General features: G+C 36.9%; 1 protein-coding gene across 7 annotated transcripts in view; it reads left to right on the top strand.

Moving 5' to 3' along the window:
* The window catches only part of Dnm3 (dynamin 3), a 531619-nt gene that overhangs the window by 367386 nt on the left and 144736 nt on the right, over positions 1–19497 (top strand). The window lies entirely within an intron of this gene.

Genomic DNA, 19497 nt, shown 5'->3' with positions numbered 1-19497 from the left:
ATCTCTCCAGCCCTACTTTCCTCGCCTTTAGTGGTCTCTGTCTTGGGTGGATATCCATTAATATTGTCCCATGTTTTACAACCATATTCAGTGAACTGAATGATTCAGTTATGCTGAATAAAAGTGTACCACTCTTTACAGTTTTTTCAAAGCACCATTCTCATTCATTGTCTTTGGTTGTTGTAACAATTGCCCACAAAGGTTGGTTACTGTTTTTATAAATTAGAAAGTATAGGCTCTGAGAGGTTTTCTGACTTTCTTAATATCATTCAACCAAGACCTGTGACCCAGAGCTGGAACTTGAATTAGGACTCAGTCTAAATCCACTCACTTTTCTGTCCATGCATACTCCTCATAGTGTCATTCTTTTCTTCTGTTGCTCATGTACAACATCAACACTTTATTGTGTGCTGAGATCACCATGGAGTGTCATGATTATTCATCGAAACTAATAAATAAAGTTAAATAACCAAGTAGAGAGGTAACAAAGGGCAATGTAAATATAAATGGGTAAAAGTAATAAAGTTGCCCCCCCCCAAATGGAAATGTTACAGGAAAAGTCTAATTTGTGTAAGTTAATGAGACAGTGAGTCACTAGGTGGCAGGGTCTAATTTTAACCTATATTTCCAGGCTGCATTTTATTTTTATTTAGCAATGAATGAAGTTGCTTGATTAGGTTCAGTGACTGGCCCAGGGTCAATCACACAGTTAATCAAAACAGCAAAAGACTTCTTCCTACATTCCCAGTCAGTTGCTCAGAGTGACTCAGAATACAGAAATACTTAGAAAAACCACAAGAGCAAACCATTTAAAAAATCAAGGGAAAGAAAATTAAATACTACTTTCCTACAAAACACTGACACAAGATTTTTAGAAGACTTAATGTTATTTGAGTGTAGCTCACAAAAGAAAGACCAGTGAAAATAATAAAGAATAAAATTCTCTGGAGAAAGCAGTGATCAATCTGCTATCTAGAACTAAGTTTAGTTGTGTTCACATGGCTTCGTCAGAGCCTTGGGGAATGTGAGGGTCTGAAAGTTCTCTTGGTAAAAGGGCGTGCTCAGCTGCCATGCCTGCATGGAGAGCGGGGAAGAAGACGGACATCAGCTAAACTGAATGCTCAGTCAACCTGGAAAGAAAGTTCAGGTCAAGAAAGGCCTTGGTCAAACATAACAGTAATAAAATGGGAGGGCATCTTTTTGGATGAAATACAACTGTGACTTTTAGTGCAAAAGTCACCACCATAAGAAAACTAAGATTAAAAAAAGCAGATGTCATGGAATTCTATAGATTTAACACATATGGAATTCTTTAGTCACTCCTCAGAGATCTCTGTGAGCACATGCATGTTCTGACTAACATATTAGACATTGTCTTTTCCTTTGAAACCTTGACTCCTTTACATTGTTTCTGTGCAGTTTTGGTCCTCTAGGACAATGTTGATTACAAGCAGGTAGCCCTATCTTTTTAAATTCCTTTTCTTTACTTAGGAAAAAAAAAAAAACCTGTGTGTGAGAGATGTAGTGAGTGGTGTGTGTGTACTATGTACACATGTGCATGTGCCCCTGTGGCCTTCCATACCCTTGCCTGAAGTAGGGGTTGCTCTCCTGTGGAGCTGGAGTGGAAGTTCTGGTTTTCTGCTCCATCACTCTTCTACCCAGTATTGTTTTTGAGTCAGAGTCTCTTTTTTCTATTTCCAGAGCTTGCTTGGGGTGGGACAGGGGACATCTTAGATTCTCTGATGCCCTGTGAAACTGGGGCTACAGGCATGAGTGACCATATCCAGCTGTTTTACTTAGGCTCTAGAGAGTTGAACTCAGATAGTCTCAGGTTCCCTGAGGTCCTCTTGCTTGCACAGGAGGTGCACCTAATCACTCAGTAATCTCTCCAGCCTTTGTATTTATTTTTAAGCTTTCACTATTATTATTATTAACAGCATATTTCATATGGATACATCATGTGTTGGTACACTCTTTTCCCACGTCCTTGCCCCCATTTCATTGGGAACCTTTCTCAGTGTGGTTGCAGGTATTCTTTATTTTTGTGCTTTATGAATTTTGGGAGCAGCAGTCAGTTATTTTGGGAGAGAGGGAATGCCTCTGGACATGATGTCTCCACCTGTGGCTCTTACAATCTTTCCTACCCCACTGCTGCAAAACTCCCTGGGCTGTGGTGGGAGAGTCTTAAGTCTACTTCAGAGATGAGCTCTTAGGATCCTCTGGATCTCTGCTTTGGTAGGTGTTGAGTATCTTCAGGGTCTGTCTCCTACACCCTGGCAATGATTAATCAAGTTTATCATGGAAGAAACACTCTTGCTTGTTTCCCCATTCTTCTGTGGTTCCAACTGTGGCTTGGCTGAAGTGTGAGGGGTAGTTTATCTCATCCAGTCTTACTACCTTCTGAAAAAGAACAGATTCTCCAATGGAGAGTGAAGTCAGCATAGTTTAAATGGGATAAGCATTATGAATTTAGGGAGAATTTGATGTGGGTAAACCTACTTTGAGCCAAAGACTAGTGAGAGCTTGACCCTGGAGGACATAATCTTTGTCTCCACAGAATTCTGATCTTGTTCCCAATTCCAGGTATGGGTTCCTTTACACTGAGTGGATCTCTTAGCCAATCAGAAAGTCATTGTTTACCCACCAAGGCTGTGTGCCACTATTGCACTGGTATGTACATCCTGTCAGGGTGTTTGCTTCCGAGTACCTTAGACCTCTGGTTGCTCAGACTGCTGTTTTCCACTTTCCCCCAGCAGCTCATGTAGCACTTTCTAGCACTAGACAGGCGAACTCTCTGGGGAGTGACTTTCTTCCAGATCCCATCCAGGTCTCCATGCTCTGAGTTGGCAGTATATGATGTCTTCAGCAATAGCGTCTTACCTTTTACCTCAGATGGGTAATCAAGTACATTGAGAGAAAGTTGTCTTGATTTGGAGACTTCATAGGTCTTTCCTATCAACAGCTCAGTGGGGGAGAAACCAATTTATGGTACTGAGAGTTAGAGGCCAGAGACATTAAAAAAAAAAAAATTCTTTTGAGCTTATGCTTCATCCCATCCTCTCCAGGGGCCTACTTTTCAGGTGCTGTCCTCTAACTCCTTTTGAGGGTTATATCTTTTAGGCTATCTCCAAGGATAAAGGTTTCTATGGTATCAGATCATTTTGTAGTTATCTTTGTGTTTGTCCCCCCCCACACACCCCTTTTCTCTCCCTGCAAACCCTTCCATTCCCATTGTCTGGGCCTTGAGCTGCCTATCAGGTATGTCAGCAACTGAAGCAGATCCATGTTAGGCACTACAGATAAGTGAGACCATGCAGTGTTTGTCTTTCTATGATTGTGTGAGTTTGCTGAATATGATCTGTTCCAAGTTTGTCCATTTTTCTACAAATTCCATTGTATTGGTTTTTCTTACTGCTGAGTAGAATTCCATTGTATATATGTACCACAACTTTGTTATCCATTCATCCAATGATGGGCACCTGGATTGATTTCAGTTCTTAGCTATAATGAATTGAGCAGCTATACACATGGTTGAGTAAATCTCTCTGTATTGATGCATAGAACATTTAGGATAAGTGCTCAGTAAGGGAATAACTGGGTCAGTTGATAGCACTGTGTTCATCCTTTTAAGAATCTCCATATTGATTTCCATAGTGGTTGTACAAGCGTACATGCCTACCAACAGTGGATGAGGCTCCTCTTTCACCACATCCTCACCAATATTTGTTGTTGTTAGATTTTTTTTTTTAATGATTGACATCCTTAGTGAAGTAAGAAATCTCATGGTTTAAGTTTTTAAATATTTTATTTATTTATTTATTAGAAAGAAAGAGAGAGAGAATGGACACACAAGTGCCTCCAGCCACTGCAAACAAACTACAATCACATGTGCCATCTTGTGCATCTGGTTTATGTAGGTACTGGGGAATCAAACCTGGGTCCTGAGGCTTCACAGGCAAGCACCTTAACTGCTAAGCCATCTCTCTAGCTCCTATTTACTTTTAAGGAGAATTTTTTTTTTTTTAAGTTTTAAGTACTTTAAAATGGATACCTGATCTGAAGTGGAGATGTTGCTTTTTGTTCCTAGTTACTAATGTTTCTGTGACCATTGCAAGTCATGGATGAGTGTTGAATTTTATCAATATGTCCAACCTAGACAATTGTACATTATTTTCCCTTTAATTCGCTCATGTTATGAAAAATATGCTGTTAGACCTTCTAATCTTCAACCATTCTTGGTCTCCTATGATGAAAACCAGTTAGGAACATCATGTGTCATGCATTCCTGGCTTAAATTTGATGGTATTAAATTTGAGGCTTTTGCATTTATGTTTCTGAGGAAGATTGATCCATGAACACTCTCTTTTGTCCAGTCTTTGGCTAGTTTAAAAATGAAAGTTCTTAGTTTCATAAGTTTAGGTGTTCTTTGGAACATTTTATTTGAAACTAGGTATTTGGTGGTAAAATCATTTAGCCTGGTAGGTTTTTTTTAAAAAAAAATTATTTATTTATTTATTTATTTATTTGACAGAGAAAGAGGGAGAGAGGAAGGGAGGGAGAGAGAAAGAGAAAGAGAATGGGCACACCAGGACCAACAGCCACTGCAAGGAAATTCCAGATGTGTGCACCCCCTTGTGTATCTGGCCTCTGTGGGTCCTGGGGAACTGAACCTGTGTTCTTTGGCTTTGCAGGCAAATGCCTTAACTGCTAAGCCATCCCTCCAGCCCTTTTTTGCCTTTTTATGTATTTATTTATTTATTGTCTGGTAGGTGTTTTTGATAGACTTTTACTAGTGATTTAATGTATTTAACTATATATGTATATATATTTGTGTAGGTTTTCTAATTTTTATTTAGATAAACTATATTTTTCATAGAAATTGTCCATTTCATTCATTTAAAAACATATTAACATTAAATATTTTTATTATTCTAATTTTAAACATCTATGATGGGCCTGAAACAACTTAGTCCCTTTTATTTTTAAAATTAGGGTTTATCCTTTTTTTTTTTTTTTTTTTTTTTTTGGTTTTTCGAGGTAGGGTCTCACTCTGGTCCAGGCTGACCTGGAATTAACTCTGTAGTCTCAGGTGGCCTTGAACTCATGGCGATCCTCCTACCTCTGCCTCCCGAGTGCTGGGATTAAAGACATGCGCCACCACACCCGGCCTTTTTTTCTTTTTTTACTTTTAGTCAATGAACGCATTTGTGGAAGTTTTGTCTATTTTCATAGAAATAGCCTCTGGCATTTTGAGTTCTTGTTGTATTTCTTTCTTTCTATTTCAGCAGTCTACTTTTTTTTCATTTTCTTCCTTGAGTTTACTTATTTACTTATCACTATTTTTATTCTTATCTCTTCATTTAGATTTGTTGATCCTCAGTTTTTATACTTTTGCTCATATATGTCCATAAAGCTAGGATGTCCTCCCTAGATCTTTGGTTGCTAATCTTGATTTTGGAAATGTAATAGTTTTACTAGGATTCAGTTTTGTCTCTCACTCTTCATGGTGTTTTTCTTTGTGCTATTTATAAATGTGTTTTACATTTTGTAATACGTAGAATGTTACTGCTATTGCTTATTTTTAACTTAATTGTATCGTGGTTATAGTATATAGTCTAGTGTATACTGTGTTTTCATAAATATTTCATGGATTTTTGGGAAGACTGTATCTTTACTAAATTTGGAGAGCTGATTTGTTCATGTTTCTTGATTGTATTAGTTGATCTCTTGGTATGATCTTATTTTTCTCTGTAATAGTTCAAATATCCAACAATTACATTGGGCAATGGTATATGATACATATTGCCCTACACTTTAAAACACATTTGACAAAAATAAACAAGATAAACTAAACATTGTAGATCACATGTAGATAAGGAATTGGCAATAAAGACATATAAAAAGTCACATAGAACTGTACTTCATCAGAAAGATGTTACAAATTTCATTTTTAACTGCCAGCTTGAATATTCCAGCAAGTTTGTCAATGTTAGGCTCACATATTTTGATGATGATCTACACTTTTAGGTTTTTTCATATTCATATAAATTAAGAATTCCTACTGACCTTTAGAAGGTAATTTGTAATAACTCTTTATTTCTAATAATGGCCTTTATCTTAAAATCTCTCTTTCTCTCTCTCTCTCTCTCATGTGTGAGTGTGCATGCCATACATAACATGAATGTGGAGGTCAGTCCTCACCTCCCACCTTATTAGGAGTCAAGCTCTCTTGTCCGATACACTCCCTCCCAGGCTAGCTAGCCTGTGAGCTTCTGGGAATTTCTCCTGTCTCTGCCTCCCATCACATCATCTGTGTGCTGGAATTACAGAAGCCCACTATGACTTTCAGATTTTACAGGGGTGCCAGGGAACCTAACTTAGGGACTCACCTTGTAGAGCAAGTGCTATATCCACTGAGCCATCTTCCCAGCCTTGTTTTTTCCTGATATAAAATATGGTTTTCCTACCTTTCTTTTGGGCAGTATTTTCCTAGTAGATTTTTACTTCCCTTTGTCATCAACCTTTGTTTATATGGCATTTTCTCTTAGTATAGAGCTGTATTTCTTTATTTTAAACCTCACTTGAGTTCTTCTTTAATTATTGACTTTAGTCCATTTTCATTTTTAATTATTAATGATTTGTTTGAGTCTAACATCATATTTTAGCCTTTGTCTTGTGCCTTTTTGATATATGCTCCCCTCTTCTATCTCCCTTTAATTCAACTTATTTTATCTTGTATTTACTTTGGTAGTTATACCTTACTTTTATTCTTTTATACATTCTTTTTTTGTTTTTTGCTTTTCAAGGTAGAGTTTCACTCTGGCCCAGGCTGACCTGGAATTCACTATGTATTCTCAGGGTGGCCTCGAACTCACAGTGATCCTCCTACCTGTGCCTCCCGAGTGCTGGGATTAAAGGCGTGCACCACCACGCCTGGCATTATACATTCTTTTAATAGTCTGATTTTCCCATTTGAGTTATAGTTTGAAGTTAGTCTTCCTACTTTCATTCTAAAGTGACTTTTAACTGCAATATCACCCTCCAATTTCTATATTATTATCAGGATTTGATTTCCACCTTAAATTTTGACTACATTAGTCAATATTACAATACATATATAGGCGGTGAGCATTTAGACTTGCTGGTAGGAACACCAATTTATTATTAACTTTTCTTTTTGTATCCTTGTGTTTGATGCTGGTTCATTTTCCTTCCACTGAAGTATATCCCTCAGAAAGCCCATCAATGGTTGCTATTGAGTTATGATTCTCAGGCTAGTACTTATTTTCACTAAAATGTTTTTATTTTGACATCATTTTTGAAAAATGCTTTGATAGACATAGTTTATCACATTATGTTGAAGTTAATTGTTCCTCAATGTTGTGGCTTTAGTCCTACTTTGAAGTCAACTGTCAATCTAATTGTCATTCCATTTTATAAGCAATCTGCATTTCTCTTTCTCTCTCTCAAATACACATCACATATATATAGGTATACACACACACACACACCATACATAATAAGCTCTCTCTCCCTATATATATGTGTGTATGTATGTGTGTTAGTATATGGTACATGCGCGTGTATAAGCTAATGTGGTACCCTGTGAATTTGCCTATAGAAGCTGTAGGAAAACATTTGGTATTCCCCTTGATCACTCACCAGTCTGTCTTTCCTTGGTACAAAGGTTTTTTCTAATTCTGTAGTTTTCTATTTTCAAGTTCTAGTGATGTATCTGCCCCTCCAAAGGACTAGGGTTACCTGTGTGTGGGGCCATATCCAGCTGTTTATATGGGTTATGGAGAGTCCAACTTGTGCCACATCAAGCCCACTAAGGTCCTCATGCTTTAGTATGAAATGCACTTAACCACTGAGCAATATCTTTATCCCTCATCTATTAATTTTAAGGACTCTTTTATCTTTAGTATTTAGAAATTTCAATGCAACTTGTATGTGTGTTTGTGTGTGTGTTTTGTGTTTCCTGCCTGAGATTTATTGTACTTAATTCCAAGGATTCATGATTTTCACAAATTTTGAATATGTTCAGTTTTATTTTTATTTCCCTTTCAAAAATTCCTGACCATTTAATCTTGTTGTCCTTTCACTTTATCTTCCATTTTACATGCTGTATGTCTTTTGTGTTTCATTATAGCTTATTTTGTACTGCTTTCTTTCAGTTAACTAACATTCTAGTCATTTCTCTTTGCTGGTAGGCAAATTTTTTGCAATCAGTCCTTTTTCTAAGGATGTGACTTTTGGAGGGTCCTAGCTTTTACATAAATTCCAAGATACTGATTCCTATACCATATTGTGGACATTGAATTCCAAGCCTTTGGGTGACCTAAACTTATGCCAACCAGTGGCAAAATGTCAAAAGATGCATTTTTTTTTCTCTTGGGGAGAGGTGTGCTAGGCAGATATTAAGCATTTCTTTCATTTTTAGAAAGAGCTTAGATTTAGTGAAGCTTTTCAATTACAGATGATTTTTAAGAAAAAAAGTTAATTTTTTTCCTACCCTCTTTGTTGAAATGAAGTGCTTTTCATTATAATTATATCATAGAATCACAAAACTGTACTCCTTCCTTCTGCTAGGGGTGAGGATGGTGGCATCATCAAAGGCTAATCTGGGTCTCAGGATATGTACAGACAAGCCAATTTTTTAAAAGAATGACCACCCACTCCTCTCAATATTTGTTGTTACCTATTCCAAAGTACCTATTAATCAATTCTTCACTGTCATCCATGCATGTCAGCATTGAGGCTTTGAACAAAATATAAGATATGATCTTGTTCAGAGAATGCCATACAAATTCCTTTTTCACTGATCAATGAAGATATAAAACAGGAAGAAAAATGGAGTCTGCTTGGGAGATTATAATACTTAAAATAAATATACTTAGTGTGTCTGGTCCCATTTAACTGTATGACATAGGGTGTTTACTCCAGTCTAGTGCTTACCTGCAGGAGTAATGAGAAATGTGGGATTTAGACACAAGCAATGCCAATGGCATTGTAAGAAGTGACTTCCTTTGAGGCATGGCATGAATTGATAAAGAAGAAACAAAGGACTATACCAAAGAGAGTAATATCACCCCCAAAATAATATGTAATGCTAACTAATCTGTTGTTCACCTCTTCTGGATATGAAGAAACTAATTTCAAAGGCAAGGGGATCCCTGATGATAAAAATAACAACATCCTTTTTCCCCACAGGGTTTATTAACCTAAGCTTAGGTATGTAGACTGACGTATGTTAGTCTCAGGAAAGAAGAAACCATGAATCATTTGAAACCCACTTAATATAACTTGATCTACTGTTTGTAAGTCATGTTTCTTCACTACTTACACTGATGCACAGGCTGTTCCTAGTTTTTCTTTCTTCTGGGACAAGAATTTGTAAGAAAGGAAATGTTCTTCTTCCTTGGTTTTTGATGGACAAGAGATGTTCTATGTGACTCTTTTGCTTTGTATTTTTCACCCTTGTCTTCCATGCCGGCATGCTGGAGGAATTTATCCATCTGGCAGACAAAAGTGGGGTATGTTTGCTTGGGGCAATAGTTTCTGTAGGAATATCAGGATCAGGATAGGTATAAAGTATCATGACTTTCTAGGGTTCCCTGAGACCTCAGAGAGAATCACAGTCAGCCTCTGACTCACAGTGCTATAACAGCTATATTCCTTCCCCAAATCAGAGCCAGAATGGGATCCAGGTCGAATAATATAACAACTAACTGTGGTGAATGGCCAGGAATCCCATTTCTGTCTAACCAGAATTTCCCCTAAAAGAGCAACAGTGAAGCATTTTTAACTTTCTTTGTAGCCACTTGAAGTTGCTATAAGGTCTTACAAATTTCCATGGCGTAATTTTAGTCTCCTATTTTAAAGCCCTTCATGGAACTGACCTACCTTCCTTCCACTTCACTCCTCCCCAACATCTCATTCAGTTGCTATTTCAGCTTTCCACTATAAAGTTTAATGCAGTTGCTCTGCAGTCCCACATCATCAGGTGTGTGGGAATTGATACGTTTTAACATCCTTTTTTTGTCAAAACATCTTCAGTGTCCTGGTGAATTAATATGATCTTTATGAGTCTGGTAACCAGATTTCTGAGCCATTCTAAAGAGCATCCCTGCTAAGATTTTTATAAATGGAAGGATTTGTTACTAGTTGCAGTGACTTCAGCATTTGAAGAAAGGGATTTTCACACCTAGACTGATGTATACCATATAAGCTCCAGGTAAGAACTGGCATCCCCCAGCCATCTTCTGGACCTTTCAAAGATGACATCTCAGATACCAGGGAGACCTGCGGGATTTCCATGGAGTATTCTGTTATCACATTCATTACCTCATCATCCATTATCATTGAAATCTCAGTGAAGAGATACCTCAACTTCTTTGAGGGAGGGTCTTTAACCCCAGATTGGTATGTTCCCCCAGGTTTTGTTCCATTTGATTTTGTTAGAAATGCCATGCTTCCCCTGGTGGAAGTGTGTCTGCATAAGGACCTCACTGTGCTAGCCTTTACTTTCCCCAGGCAGGCTTTCAGTGTGAAGGTCATGCTAAGGCTCATTTGGTCCCAGGTATGTCAGCTCTGGTAGACTGCCAAGCTTGGTTTCTGTCCAGGAGGTTGTAGGGCAGCTGCATGGTATTTTCAAAGCACTCCTCGAGTTGGTTGAACTTTTTTTCTTTCTTTTGAAATAAGGTGTTCTTTCTTTGACATTGCTTGTAGCTTCAGTTCAGGATATGGTTTATTAACATTGCCAAGCAGCTCACTTCTCCCTGCCCTTTTCCTATAGAAAGTGATTTTAGGATGTTTCGCCGTTCCATTTTGTCCCCACCACATTGCTGACACTCAATAAATGTCAAACACTCCCAGACTGTAGTTAGTGTATGCTCTTGAGGTTTTCTGGAAAGAATAGCTCTTTATTCTAACTGTTGGGCAGTATATTTTTCCACTTGTTGGTTAAAAGGATTTGGGAGCCAGGTTTACCTTTTGTATACCTTTATAGCTATGTTTCTATTTTAAGACACATTTGCTGTTTAAGTTCCTAGTGAAAGTGCTTAATTAAACAAATATGCAGGGCAAAAGGAGGTAACCAGTGCTTTGTCTAAAAGGTCCTGTCGTCCATGAGTGTGATTAAGTGACATCTCTCTTAAAGGGACCAGTTACTCTTCTGTAAATAAGGAGGGCAGATGCTTATATTTATTAGAGGCTTAGCAGGTATACACATGTGTACTTGGGGCCAGGGAATGAACATCAGGTAGAATCTCAGTTCAATTAAGCTTGTGTATGGAATATGAACAAAACACCTGGAAAAATCTTTCATTTATTCCACTGTTCCTGAAAGAGTGTTTGAAGCATTATTTTTTTGTGGCACAGAATATTGTAAAGTCTCTTCTGCCTCAAGACAACTTTTCTGAGTCAGATGCTGATTCAGTCTGTCATCAATCTGGTAACCCAAGCTGAGAAGTAAAATGATGTGTTACCCTGTTTCTTCCCACTGACAATGATATGATAAAGTAATTAAAATGTAGGTATGGGTTTATATCTAATGCTAGGCTAATCTCCAAGGAGAGACTGTTTTGCTTGTTTTTTGTGTTTTGATTTGTTTGTTTGTTTTTCCTTTGAGCCCAGAGCCCAACATAATTCCAGATGATCTGCGAGCTCATTAGTAGGTAGGAATGAATGGATGTATGCTACGTTGTCCCCCTCTGCTTATGTGGAGAAGATCCAAATTATGCCACTTGCTAAGAGTAAGAATTCTGTAGGTCTACTCTGGAATCCTAAAACCTCAGATCTTAGTGGACTGAAAACAGAAATAACTGATTTTGTAACTCTTACAGGAAATACTTTGAAGAGAAAGGAAGTCTTTTATTTATAAAAACTTGAGAATTTTCAGCTATGCACCATATAAATGGATGTTGTTTAAATCACATAGAACAAAACTCTAAGCCATTACCCTTTCAGGAAAAAAGAAACCCAAGTCTCCACAGTGTATTACAAATAGTTGTATTACAAATCGTCTCAATCCTGTTCTTGCCATTTTACTTCTATTACTCAAATAATGTTTTGCAGATATCTAGACCAAGGATTCTATTTCTTCCTTATTGAACTCTAGCAAAGTACCAACAAACTGAAGATTTCTGTTTGTTTTTCATTCATTCCAGTGCTGGAGATTGAGCCAGGGCCTGTGAATGCTTTGCAAGAGCTTGACCACTGAGCTACAGCCCCAACACCTTAGTTTTCTTTAATTTTTAAAACTTTTAAAAGTCAGGGAAGAGAGCCAGAAGATAGGATTTTAAGTCTCTAGTCTTGAGTTTCCCCTTCTATTTTCTGTTTGATATATTAAGTCACTGTGGATCAAAGATCTGAGCATCTTTACAATTACTGGTTGCAAATTCAGAAGAGTACAGTAATGTTTCCTTTTTTAAAACTGGAAAGATAAACCCATTGTTTTCTCTTATTGAGTAGTTGGATAGGAACACATGTGTAGCAAATCAATAAATGAACAAACCAAGTCTTTGAACCAGAAGCTGCTATTTCTGTGTCCACCCTCCTTTGTTCCAGCCCCTCACTGCAGCGGACTTGCTGTCATATGGTTCTGATCCTGTGAATTACAATAGTTTCCCAATTTTTGCTACTGCATTTTTTCCCTTTATGGGAGTCTCTGGTTGTGAAATAGCATCATTAGGAAATACAAGGTACATCAGAGAGGAGGGGCAAATATTTTCAAAGTGGAGCCTGAAGAGAGATGGATTAGAGAACTAAAATTATCTGGCCATTTGATTTATTTGATTCACCAACTACACTAAGACAGGAATCAAAGATGATTTGATGATATTTTTGTGAACTAAGCCTGTGACAATTGATTTCACAGCTAAGATAAATTCTCATGAAAGGCACATAATTGCTTGGGTATGAAATGTCTGTGGCTTGAAGCAATCAATTTAAATTCTTCTCTTATTGCTTTTCAAATTAAACTCTGAAAGGAAACAGGAGTATGATGTTCTACTTGGATGAATGTTTCTGCCTTCCCTGGGGAAGAAAAATAGCAAGTTTGTGCTTTTTAGCTTTTCAAATGTCAATAAAGGCTTTGGAAGAATTTTTCATGCTTGAAACACCTGTGTGTAGTCCATATCCATTTTTCTATGGAATTAGGCATTGTTTTCCTCCAAAGCCATTCTGTAGTTCAAACAGAGGGATTGGTAGACTTGAATCAGCAGCCTAGATTCAGTTCCTTTCTTCTAAGAACTTAAACTGGTATTGGCTCTTAAGCCACTAGTGGTGCCAGCAGGGATTTTCGTCAAAGTGTTTGAGGCAGTGTTCAAGGGCATTTCATCCAAAGCCTGTGGTGATGAATGAGACCAACATGGCTGTGTGAAGTTCAGGAACAAAAAGGAATTATGTTCTTCATGGCAAGTTTACTTTTCTTCTAGTATTTCACAGCACATTGCCCTCTCCCCAGCTTACTTCCCAGAACAACTATTTGCTGAGGGGCCATGCTTTCTCCCTACTACCCTTTCCAGACAAACACTGTGGCTTGGGATTGAAGTGTGCCTCCATTTGGAACTATAAAACAGCCCCAGATGCTGTTCATTAATAATAGTGGAACAATCACTAGTTGCAAACATACTACAGAAAAATGTATGACTGCTTCTAAAACATAGTCTTTAAATGAGCCACTGTGGCAATATGCAGCAAGAGTCTGACATATCATAATTCTATCTTAAAGAGATTGATAAAAATGATTCAATATCATAAGATGTGATTCACATTGTATTCTTAATATTTGCTAAAAATAGATTTTTTTCCAAAAAAATCAATTGTTTAAAAAAGGTTTCAATATCTTAAGTAACTTGTCACAAGTCAGTTTTTTTAGTTGACATTCTGGTCATTCATGATAAGGATAGACTTTAAAGAACTTGTATGCTAAAGCAAGTTGCCTTTATGGAATCACAGCACCCTGGGCTGACATCAGCTGACAGAAATGAGGATTCAGGGGTTTCAGTCAGCAAACTGGGAAAGAGAGTTCATCAGAAATGAGTAACAGGCTATGAAAAGCTCCCTGGCTGGGTCTAGCCTAAAGGAAATTTCTAAACATCCAAATTTCTTTGGCGGTCTCAGAGGCCTCCCAAGAACAAAAATAGGAAAAATTAAGGGCATGTTTTATTAACTATTGCAATAATCAGGTTTTTAAAGATGACCTGCAGAATATTTTAAAGCACTTTGCATGTTGAATAAAACCAACATCAAATAGAAGAAACAGAAAAAGTCCAAAGAGGGCTATTCTTCAAGTCTGTTGCTATTTAAACCAGTTACAGTTAAATAATGTATCCATGGCACTCTCTGGCAGGCGTGGTGTTTTCCATTATTACCAGTGTTAGCATATACTGCCCCAACATTACTAATATGGTCACACTCCTACAGTTTAAAAAAAGAAACAGAAGACTCTAACTCAAAGTCATACTGAGAGATATAAAGCTATATGAGGATCGTTGAGCTATCCCAAACCATGCACTCATTATGAGCCTGACTTTTTGAAAATAGCAAGTTGCAAGTTGGGAATATTTTTGTGACTTAATATTTCATGTGTAATAAATTTTTTCTTCAATTAACATGGTAGGGTCAATATAACCATAAAGAATGTCACTTGTATCTGTACCTGCTCAGAGAAAATGTTATGAAAGCTTGAGCTATCTGCCTTGGCATTTAAATCACATTATTCTGCTTCAGTTTGCTGCATTCCAAGGGAAACTATTTACTGGCGTGTGCAATTAATTTTAATTAACACAGAGAACCTTGCATAGGGAACTGACATCACACAAGCATTGGTAGAAAATGTTAGTCACACTCTACAACTAATTCTGAGCAGATGCATGGCTTTATAAAAAAAAATTTGCCAAGTCTAACTATAGTGAGTATTTCTCCTTTCTTCACTCTTTTTCAATTTTGAAACTACCTAAGTTTATTTCTCCAAATCCGGGGAAAGAACTAGGCACAGAAAAGAACACATTCCAAACACTGCCGTTGCAGAGGGTAGTTTTCACTAATCAAATCTCTGCCTGCCGTTCTTTCCAGTGTATACATTAAATCCATACCCTTTATTGGCAAAATTAGGAATGACAGCTGTTGTATTCTATTCTATGTTAGTCTGAAGTTTTGATTTTACTTTAGAGGATATTAGATGCTTACAATGTGGCTGTATTTTAATCAGTACATGAGTTTTGTCCTTTCAGTGCATCTGATGACTATATGAAGATAACAGCAGGTTGACTACATAAGACTTGCGTAGTAACTCCATTTTTTTTTTATCAAGTGTTCCTTTTCTACTCATAATATTCACTGAAGATGCCTAGAAGCCTGTGCTTACATGGATCATGTGCATTACATCAGGAATTTTCTGAGCCTATTGACTTCGTATTGTCACTGAAAACTGACAATAGTACATACTAAAAGTGTTAAACTACAAAAACTGGCAAATGCTGTATAAACTACAGCTCCCCCCCACACACACACACATGCACACACACACAAGAAAGCCAGTGGATAAGCATTTATCTGTGCATGATCAGTTAGCTCTATTGTTAAAAAATTAAAATGAGAAAAATTGCAAAAATGTATTAACTCACTTAAAAATAACCATAATGATCCCATTTTATGTTAACACAAAATAGTATGTTTTTAATGGAAAAATACTTTAAAAGTTAGTGAGAAAAGTGGCATTGTTTTTACAATTTTGGAAATTTCTTTAAAGGGTGGCTTAATATAACACAGCTGGCTCTGCTTTCAATCTATTGCAATATGCTGTTCTGGTTGAAATATATGGAGAAACCTGGCCTGACATAAATATATAGTTGGAAAATGAAAGAGTACTTTAATAACCTTTTTAGATAATTATGGGTTTTCCACTTTGATACCTTACCAAAACTCAACAAGTAATAGGTTCTTACAAGCTAGTTTCAATGTGGAATCTGAAATTATGTCACTTAACTTTTCAGATCCTGATACATTAATCCATTTGGGCTCTGTGCACTTTAACATTAATATGTCTGTCACTTTGAAAATACTAGTTTACCAAATTGTACATATCCTCCAAATATTTTTACATTCATTAGTCTATCTTTAAAATTGCAACCACTAGTATTCTACACATGCACAGAGACACGTTAGGATTTCAAATAATGATTTATTGGATGCTAATAAAGTTATAAAAATTATAGCAAATAGAAACAAAAATAGCCACTTTTCAAAAGTTCTTAACTGATGCTGTAGAGATGGCTTAGCAATTAAGGCACTTGCTTGCAAAGCCTAAGGACTCATGTTCAACTCTTCAGATCCCACGTAAGCCTGACACACAAGGTGATCCAAGAGCACAAGGTCACACATGCGCACAAGGGGCACACGTGTGTGGAGTTTGATTTGCTCTCTCTGTCTCACTCTCACTTTTGCTTTTGCTCTCTCACATTAAAAGAGGGGGCCAATCTGTTGGGCTTGCCTCAAAAAAATTTCTTAACTAAAGGATTTTTTAAAATATAATTTTCAAGAACTGACAGATCAGCCTATGGTCTACTGCATGTGCAAGCAGTATGCAACTTGCAGTGCCTGTGACTCACCTTGTGATTTTGACTGTGTCCATATGAATCCAGATTCTATTGAATGAGACTAGTTTCCTGACCACGGATGGCTTCTATGTCTTGGCAGTGTCAAATTTCTACATAAAACATCCAAGTATGTATTCACTGTTTCTATACTTATGGTACTCAAGGTGTTGCTACAACATTGGCCATCATAAATATAAGGTTGAATTTGCAAGTCATTGCCCAGTCAAGGTTGATTATTCTTAGTCAACTGTGATTGGCTATTTGGATAGCTGTTTACTAGATTACAAATAGGTTGCTACAGTAGTGTGGGGTAAACAAATAGAGCCATTTAAAACATACTGACTTTATATCTCCAAATGCCTTGGTTTTCTTTATAAAATAAAAAATATAGCATTATAAATATCAAATTCTACATAACTAAATATCTGTTTTAACAGAAATTATCATCAGCATTAGTATTTATAAAGCAATAATATGCAGATGCATAATGTTACTAAAATTATCAATTGTTATTTTCAACTTTATCTTTATTCTGCTTTCTGGAGAATATTTGAATTTGACTTCCATGATACATGGCTATCCCTTCATTAATGAGAAAATTTTAGTTGAAAAAAGACACAGTTAGTTCTGTTCTAGGACCACATTTCTCTGCTGTTGTATGTCACCTTTTATCATAGAACAACTATTTTTTCTTCTAAATGACTGGTCTGATGTCCAACTAAAGGAAATCCAGGAAGCACATTCAAACCAGAATGGAGAAAGCAACTATTGGGTATCATTACTGCTTACCAGGATCTGACTCCCATGAGAACATCTGCTTTATAGTTACCTAAAACATCCACTGTTATAATTTTCATTTTCCTACATATGTCTTGCTAAAGGGTATTTCTTTATTGAACCATTTTATGTTTAAATTGGCAAAAATTATGGAAGACATGAATGTTGTCTTATGATGTTGATTTACAGTCTATAATGTCTTCCCAGAAAACTGAATTTATGATGTGTAACTGTGACAGTAAAGATATACCAGCTTATTAGACAAAAGATATTTACAATTTTTATTTTGTATTTTCTTTTTCACTAATATTGTTTCTTTAATTTTCATTATCATTTAAGTTACAATTTTAAATTAAAGCAAAGATACTACACATGGTAGTATATAGGAAGATATATGTAAGGTAAGAAGTTAATCTGCATTTCTACTTGAATGGTTGGTTACTCTAGAAAGGTGAAACTATAGACGTCAAACATGTATGAATACTAAGATTGGAAATGGTTCTATTTTATTTTTCTGTCATAGCTTTTCGAAAATAACATAGGCAATGTGTTAGTGAGCCAGCTTACCCCTTGCCAGCATACTTTGAACAGAAGCTGGATAACATATTAGGAGGGTATTGTAGTCAGCTCTATGTTGCTGGGTTGAACTTCCAAACCAGACACAATTTATGGGAGGAAGGGATTTATTTGAAGCTCACAGAACAGGGAAGCCCCAGTGGCAGCAGAAGAAGCTGCCCCCTTCAATAATAATCCAAGAACAGAGACAGAGCCCCACCTGCATCACAAGCAAGCACAAACCCACAGCAGCAGAACCCCCAAGGCTCATTCTGTATATCTTAGGCTGGAATTCAGATCTGCCTCCAGTAACACCTTAGGGCTGGACCCCAGAATCCACCCACAGTGACACCTCCTCCAGTCAGGTGGCTGGAAATCTAAGTTATTGGGGAACATACATTAAAACTACCACAGATTATTACCATAACTTATCATCACACTTGGAAAGGAAATGGGTACACTATTTATTATTCTAATTTTTATGAGACAACATTTGGCACTAGAAATGTCTGGGTAAAAAGAGTGAATGACCAATTTTACCTTTGTGTGATATGATTAAATACTGCCTCATGGAGGAAACCTGGCTCAGGTTTATGCAACAACCATTTCCTTACATTTATTTTTCTAATGTTTCATACTCAAGGTGAATCCTTAAATGCACCATTAAGTATTAAATTTTAAATTCTGCTTGGCAAAATTTTCATGTAAGTTGTGTTGTAATTCTCTTAAATCCTATAAGATAGAAATTGCACTGATCATAGGAAATATCTTGTAACGTGTGTGTGTGTGTGTGTGTGTGTGTGTGTGTGTGTGTGTGCCTTTCTCCAACTGGCCTTGATGAGAAGTCACATTGATTATTATTTTCCAGTCTTGGATGTGATGCCACTATTATCAATCCATTCAGCTTTCCTTTGGGACTCATCTTATCAAGTGAATGATCAAACTATTTCCAGAACTAGAAAGGGGAAGATCATTTTCATATATAAGATAAGCTGATAATAAGCTTCGATAAGCATAGATAAGCTGATGTCAGTAGTGATAGAGGGTGTGTGAACTAAACATTAGATGAAAAGTAAAATAGTTCCTTTGGATAGAAAGCATATCTTACTATTCTGCAAGTTGTTTTGAGAGGTTAAGTATATAAATCAATAATAATGAGTGGGTAACTATATACTTAAGATTTCAAATAGACACTGGCAAAGTTTTACTGTAACATTTATTAGCACATCTGAATTGCCATGAAATTTTTTTAAAAAACATTGTTATATTAGTTAGTCTTGCATTTCTTGACCATAATAACCTGATAGACAGTACTTATGGGAGGAAAGATTCATTTAGGCTCACAGTGTCAGAGGGTTTCAGTCCATTCTGCAAGGAAAGGCATGCTAGAGAAGCTCAGCTTGTGGCACTGGGAACATGTGGTGGAGGATTTTCACATCACAGCAGACCAAGAAACAGAGACTTAGCAAGAGCCAGGGACTGAATGTAACCACTAACGGCCCACCCCTGGGCCCCTACTCTTGTCAACCTGGCCCTACTCATGTGTGTAGGGTCCATAACC

The sequence above is a fragment of the Jaculus jaculus genome, chromosome 1, assembly GCF_020740685.1.
Source record: "Jaculus jaculus isolate mJacJac1 chromosome 1, mJacJac1.mat.Y.cur, whole genome shotgun sequence".
NCBI lineage: Eukaryota > Metazoa > Chordata > Mammalia > Rodentia > Dipodidae > Jaculus > Jaculus jaculus.
This window is presented reverse-complemented; position numbering and strand designations above follow the sequence as displayed.